At 32.6% G+C, this 7,802-nt stretch overlaps 1 pseudogene; it reads right to left on the bottom strand.

The window, feature by feature from the left end:
* The window catches only part of LOC111733083, a 169,020-nt pseudogene extending 162,064 nt beyond the window's left edge, over nucleotides 1–6,956 (bottom strand).
* Nucleotides 6,957–7,802: the final 846 nt, after the last annotated feature.

The raw sequence follows: 7,802 nt of genomic DNA, 5'->3' as shown, positions 1-7,802 counted from the left end.
GACTTTTTACATTAATCCTATTTTTAAAATTATAAAAAATCAAAATCAAACAAATAACAAGAAGTAAAACTGAGATATGGAATATGATATATAAAGATTTTATGCAGGATTTTCCATACATAGCCACTTAAAAGTATGCAGTTAGGTTATTAAACTGACATAAAGGCAGATATTGAATGTACAAAGGAAATCAGGAAAATGCAGAAATTAAAAGAATATAAGCTTTGTTAATGTATTTTTTTTCTAGCACAAGTGTTTTGATATGCACAAGTTATACTTAACATGAAAGTCAAGCATGTCTACAAATCATTTGCCTTTGGAGTCTATGATAAAGTTGGGGTACTTAAACATTCTCCAGTATTTCTTCTTGTGTAAGAATAAATGTGTTTTATTTTTTCATCAATTTTGTCTCTTATTATTTATGTTTTTATAAGAATACCAATATACTAACTTCTTGTGTAAGAATGTGTAAATTAACATTTTCGTAATGCAAGGCATTTTAATTTTGATCATTATTTTCTACTGTAAAAAAAATTTACTTCTTGGGAACTTGATAATCACCTATCTAGTCACTAATATAGAAAACAGAATAATGAAATAACTTGGGAAAATAATTTCAACTGATTTTTGATGATAAATTTGGTCACAATGCTAATGCTAATGATATAATAAATGCCTTTTTCGAATCCCTCTTTATGGACAAGGCACTATGCTAAGCACTTCACATATACTATTATCTTTAAATCTCTTTGGATCTGCCTGTGTTATCATAGTGTTATTCTCTTGTTTAATATAAACAAAAACTTTGAGCTTCAGAACTCAATCTCAGCTTCCCATCAGCAGTCCTCAACCTTTTTGGGCCCAGTGCTCCTATGAGTATCTAATGCATGATGATCTGAAATGGAGCTGAGGTGGTGATGCTAGCACTGGGGAGCAGCTGCGAATACAGATGAAGCTTCTCTTGCTTGCCTGCTGCTCACCTCCTGCTGTGTGGTCCAGTTCCTAACAGATCGTGGACCAGGACTGGTCTGTGGCCTAAGGATTGGGGACCCCTGACCTAGTTTGTAAGTATTAAACTTGAGAATTAAACACAGGTGTGTGTTATTCCAAAACTCATGTCCTTAATGACCTCATTCTATTATTTTCAATACAATTTATGATTGTGAGGCTAATTATTATTGTGTTTAAAGAGCGGTGTTCATAAGAAATTTTCCATCTAAATAGCAAATCATTCATTAAGGGATAGTTATGATAGTAAGAAGAGTTTTCAAAGGGAACACTAGTGGCTATTCAGATTTTCCGATTTTTCAAAAAGTATAGTGTTATGTTACTACAACAGTAAGTATTACTCTTTCTCAATTTATTTAGTGTTTTTAATTCCCTTGACTTTGACACACTCTTTCCTATCAGCTTCACGAAATACAAAAATGAAAAATTGAGAACTGCCAACTTTCAATGTCTATGCTTGTATTAACAAGGTGCCATAGTCAGTAAAACTGCTTATTACAGTCACGATCTGGGTAGACTGTAAGCCAATGACACTACCGAGTATATGAGATCAATCTACAAACTGAATTATACACAGTTGTCATAGATGTTATACCTCCAAGGAATCTAATTTACCATTCCAACTGACAGTCTGAAATCTCCCCAACCTTTATCTATTTGTCAAAATAAACTTGTGACAGTTTTCCTTTGTCTATCATGTAACTTTAAATGATTTCAGGTAAGCTTATTGAATAGCAGAAGAATTTGTAGTTCGGTTATTACTCTTTGAAGTAACTATCAAAAAGTGATTTATTAATTTCCCAGTTATTTAATATGCCAATTGTTCCATAAGCACTCCACAAAATGGAAGTCCACAAAATGGAAGAAGTATAAATCTCTATCTTCCCTCATGATTATGTAATGCCAGCTTTATGTGCAGAAAGTTCTCTAAGTAGAAAAATACTCAGTGTGAAGAATTGGAAATGCATTCAAAGTAGAAAAAGGTGTTTTTTTTTTTTTCATCAATTTCGTCTCTTATTATTTATGTATTTATAAGAATACTAATATACTAACTTAAAGAAAATCTTTACATGAAAAAAGTTATTAAATAATTGTGAATTACCAAATGAAATATTAATTGGTTTTAGTTTGATATTATTATTCTATTATAAGTGCAATATATGATTAGTACTACTTTTATTCCATAGATAATTAAGGTGTAATATCTTCACAAGAAAGTTTTTTTTCTGCTAGTTTGAATGTTCAGCTACTTGGGCCATAGCCATGGCGTCTGATTCACAGAGCTACAAATTAGCCAAGAGAAACAAGGGCCTTACTACCTACAAGCTATTGGCAAACATTTTTTTTTTTTTTCAATCTTTATACGGAAGGCTACTGACACACTTTTCTGCCATTTGGGTCACTCCACATGGGAGTCTGGCTCCACTTAACTGCAGGTCAGACACTCCCAACCAGATCCTTCCCAGAAGTCACACCATCCCTTAGCAGTCAGAAAGATCCAGTTCTTCCATGATCCCAGCAGCCTGTAGGGCTCCACATGGGGAGCCTCTACCTAAGGTCTTTGTGACCCAGCCACCTGAATTTGTCTTTCTTCAGTGACGGCTTACCTACTGAGAACGTTTCCCAGAAAGCCACTGGGAAAAACTTTCAGAGCTTCAATGCTATTTTCAGGATTCTTTCCTAAGAACCCTTTATATGTCCCATCTCCATGCACATTAGTCATTTCTAGAGCTGAAGCCCACTTCACCCACTCCCCAGTTTTAATCTATTATTACATGCTATCAACCTTGATACCTCTTGGTTCATGCCCTACTGGAACATATTCTCCCATCTTTCTCCTTACTCCAATTCTTTCCACTGAGCTTGAATGCTCTAATCCACAATATGAAAATACAACTGCAAGACTCAAAATCCTTTCCCAAATTTCGTCTACTGGTCTCTCTTAACTACACCCTTGTTTCACCTTGAGAATACCATATCAGCCCAGAAAGGTCATAACTTTCACACACAAGGGTCAAAATACTGCTGCTTGTCTTCCTTTCTCCTCCATACCAGTTTTAGACCCGTCCTCACTTTCAATCATTTGAAAATCCATGTTGCCTTAGAGTTCAAGTAGTCTTGTTGTATCACCCTGTCTCTTTCCTTATTGACTATGGAAACTTTCTGTCATCTTTACTCAGACAATAATGCTTAATACTTTGTCTCCTTTTTTTTTTTCTCTCCACCTCAGTTCTGCTCACCATTTTCAATAATTTTATGGTGCACATAGAGGGCATTTCCAACACAGTAGCTTTCACACCTTATCTTTTCTTCGACTCATCTCCAGAATCCTATGGCTGCTTCCTTGTTCTTGTCTTTGCAAAAACAAACTAGAAAAAAAAAAAAAAAAAGAAACTGGAAGTTTTCAGCCACACATTCAGATATTCTACTGTTAGAACAAAATTCTCTATCTCTCCATCAAATAATGCAATTCTTCAACTTCTCCAAGACTGTCAGAACTTTTCCTTTCCCACTTTCAGTATACCTCTCAGTTTACTTCTTTCCTACTTCTCTGGCTTGTAATATTGTGGTTCAACATTATAATCATTCACTTGCAATTATTATTAAGCATATTACCTTTGGACTTAGCTAAGAAAATACTTACTTTGAAGTATTTGTTCATATATATTCATATCGATGCATCAGAGCATTATTGCTGACAAGTTACACAATGTAGCAGAATGCCTTTGCTTAAAAGGATTTAAAAAAGAAAAACTTCAATATATTCTAAATCATCTCTAGGATCTCTGCTGTCCTTCTCTAGTAACCTTTACAAAGGCTCCTCAAAACTTTCCACTTTTTCTTTTGATGATCTTTTTGATGATGTATCTTTTCCTTGCTTCCTCTACACCCAATTCATCATACATCTAAATGATTCAATTTCCAAAATAAATTATATCTCTTCACTGAAAAAAAACATTTAGGATAAACATTCAGTAAGCATTTATATAATGAGTGAATAAATTTAACCATTCCCCAAACACTTATTTTAATTTCAATTTTCCCATTCATAGATGTAATTCTTATAAGTCACAACGCACATAACTCATTCTTGAAATATAATCTAAGATAAGAGAATAGCCTGTGAAGCTTAAGACAATTTTCAAAAACTCAAAATGTTGCTTGTCTTTCTTAAACTCCATTAGCAATACTCATTAAAACTCCTTTTATCAGTTTGTATATATCTTCCTCAAACACCGCACATGTCACAACTACCTCTATAACTTTTCCAAAATATTTCTACTTTGAAAAATTATAGTCACTACCCCCACCTATGAACCTCTCTTTTCTTTCAGCTATATTATTTTCATCTTGATCACATTACTGGAGGAGCTATATGGCAAAAGAAGATCACTTGTATGAATTTTGTGATATATAATGTTCTCTCTGTATATATCTCTGTACACATAAATGAAAATTTGGAGCATATAATTCCATTAAATTGAAGCAAAAGATAACCCGTATGAGATTTTGTGTGCTGTAAACTTTGCTCAAGGGTGTGTGTGTGTGTATATGGTTGTGTGTGCACAAGTGGTTTATAGCTGGTCAAATGTGTGATATGATTTTAGTCTTTGAAAAAATATACACTTTTTGCTTGCAAAAAAATAAGTCTTTATAGTGTTAGATCGGTCTTGTAGATTACGTTATTAAATATTCTATAATGATATTGTTGATTCCACACAATCTGTTGATTTCTGAGAAACATGCTTTAAAGTCCTTTTCTGCAAATGTATTTGCCATTTTTGTCTATTTGTGTTATTCTTTATATATTTCAAATATACATTATCAGGTGCATAATTATTCATAATTTTATACCCTCTTATGGTTTATATTATTACCTATATTTTTATGCTTTGGTACATTGTTCTATTTATTCTATTATCGATATTACTTGATCATTTTTGGTTTGTTAATAAAATATTAAAGCTTTTGTATCCTTCTGTTAAAACTATTCTGTTATTTCATTTTATATATTTCTGTTTATCGGATGTTTTTAGGTCAATTTCATTCTAATATGGGATTTTCTGCCTTTCAAATGTAGATTTTTATCCATTTGCTACATGTACTGGAAAAAGCAATATATTTGGTTTTCTTCCTAATTAGAGTTATAGTTAATGAAGTAGATTTAAAATGTAAGTAGTATTTATGTATCCAATTTATTGTTTCTCTTTTTCTTTAATATATTTCTGTATTCCTGCTTTTTGTTGAAACAATTTTTTTCTCTTTCCGCTTTGCTTTAATGCCATGGGATATATTCATACTTTCTCTAGGATATCTAATTATTACATTTAAATTACTAACATAAAAATGCATAGTTTTATAGCATTGTGGAAAAGAGGGATGAAGAATATAATATGGCATCGACTGCACAAAGATCTTTGCACATATTCAGACTTTTATTATTGGTATCATTGTTACTGATATTTTCATCACAAATACCTATATTACTTACCAAAAATAGTCATCTTCAACAGTGAAAACATTTGAATTTTCTATCCAGGCTTTTTAAAAGCATTTAGTAGCAATTACTTGCACAATCTATAATCATTACTGATTTTATTTCCCTTCTTTTTTGTACCTTCCTCTTTTTTAGAATCACATTTTCTTCTTGTCACAATATGTCCTTGGTAAATTTTTTCTTACAAGTGTTAAGTAATTAAACTTTTAAATCCTTATGTGTATGAAAATGTCTTCACTTAATATTAATTTTTCTGAGTAGATGGCTTGAGATTCAAAATAAATTCTGCTTAATAATTTAAAGTTAGTTCTCCTTTGTCTCCTAGCATCCAATGTTAGAGTGAAGAAGCCTGACATCAATCTGCTTCTCACTGTTTCTTCAGGCTTTTAATTTGTATTTCCTTTTTTTCATGTTCTAATTTAAAATTATTTCTTTGCTTCTATTCTATATATTTAAATTCCAGATTACAACTTTGATAACCTATTAAATTACCAATCCCTTCTAAGAATTTAAAATTTTTAAGAAATACTTTTCACTTAACATGTTTTAAATTGATGGATTCAATATCCTTTCAAACTTATGTGAAGTCTGGTTCAGACTTATTTTAAAGTTCTTTTTGTTATCTGAATTATGTTGTGTATAGTTCCATCCTGAAAAAAATACCTGTTTCTGTTCCAGAAAAGTTGACTGACACATCTCTTAAAATTATCCTGAGCTGATTATACATTATTTAATCAAAGTACAGCTACAATTCCCTCCCCAACTGCCAGGACGCAAGATCAGAGTAGGGATAAATAGAAATTGGTTAGATTTCTGAATGGAGAGAGAAAAAAAAAGGAAAAACTGGAATTGACTTCGATAAACTGCAACATTGGGCTGCTACATTAATTAACACAGAAAGTTTCTCTGCTTTGTTCAGCACATATTGGATCTTGGAGAATAACTGTTTTATTATCATCCAAATCAGAAGAGAACTCTGGTTGCTGTTCTAAATAGTGTGTATTTACTGGAAAATTTTAATTCAGTCCAGGTATCTGGTTTGAGCCCATTTACCTGGAATTTGCTTTTATTATCCCTCTACACTAATTGTCAGAATTACTGAAAGCAGTTTGAGATTTACCTTGCAAGGCTAAAAGTGAAAATTCTCAGTATTGTTCGGGGGTTCCACAAACTTTTCTGCTCTCTGTCAAGTGATGTTTTGAGTGTGCTCCTCAAACCCACTTACAATATATGTCATAAAACTATAATCTTGGGCAAGGATGAGAATAAAAGAAGACTCAGCAACAACTTGGTACTGCTGTGAAAGCTGCTCTTCCACGCAGGACTTAAGACCCAGCATATCCATAATATTCAAAGTTATTGTGGCAAACACAGATGATGGATTGAACCTCTGGAAAACTGTGAGAATAAGAGAATAGATCCCTAGGGTTTGAGAGAAAGTCCGTATCATCTTTAGAAAATAACTATTCTCCTTTTGAGAAATAGCTTCAAGCTTTTATTCAGCCCTTATAGAGACTGAAAGCATATCCAATGATATTCAAAATTTCTGTGAAAAATATAAATGTTGTATGAAGCCCCTGGAATTCCCCAGTAAGAGAATAACAGTACAGACTTCTAGGCATTGTAAAAAAGTAAAAAAAAAATTTACTTTTTCTCCTGATAATGACTGTTCTTTTGAGAAATAGCCCTAGGCTTCTACCTAACTCTGGTAGTCACTATAAGCCTAATAATAGGAAATCAATAATCATGTGAACTGAAATGTTCATCATCTATTGGCTGTTGTATTTTCTACCAAACCATAATCTTGTGATTATGGAGAAGCAATCTATCATTAAATGAAAACAGTAGATAAGAAATTAAGCTCAAGGAAGTTTGAAAGACGGATAGAAGTTGAAAGAGCCGGTGGCTCACACTACATCATATCAATGCCTGTGATATTCTCTATCTCCCTTAATCCAGACTTATAGTCTCATAAATTGTGGCTTACAGACATTTGACTGAGAAAGAAAAAGCATGTTCTTGATTTATAGATGGTCTGCATGTTATACTGGTTTCAATTGTAACTGAATAGATGCAGAGATATGCCCCAATCCAGAAGTGGTCCTTAAAGACAAAAGACATGATAAATCTCTTCAGTGTGTAGAAATTCATGCAGTAAATTTTATTTTCTACTTAATCCGGACTGAGGAATTGCTATAAATGAAATTGGCATAGATTCATGAGACCTTGTACACTGTCTGGATGGAAGATAAAGGACTTGAAAAGAACAGGATTTTAAGATTGGTAGCAAGGAGGT

Source organism: Pteropus vampyrus, unplaced genomic scaffold (genome assembly GCF_000151845.1).
Source record: "Pteropus vampyrus isolate Shadow unplaced genomic scaffold, Pvam_2.0 Scaffold13, whole genome shotgun sequence".
In the NCBI taxonomy this organism is placed as follows: Eukaryota; Metazoa; Chordata; class Mammalia; order Chiroptera; family Pteropodidae; genus Pteropus; species Pteropus vampyrus.
The sequence above is the reverse complement of the archived record's forward strand: the minus strand, read 5'-3'. Positions and strand labels throughout refer to the sequence as shown.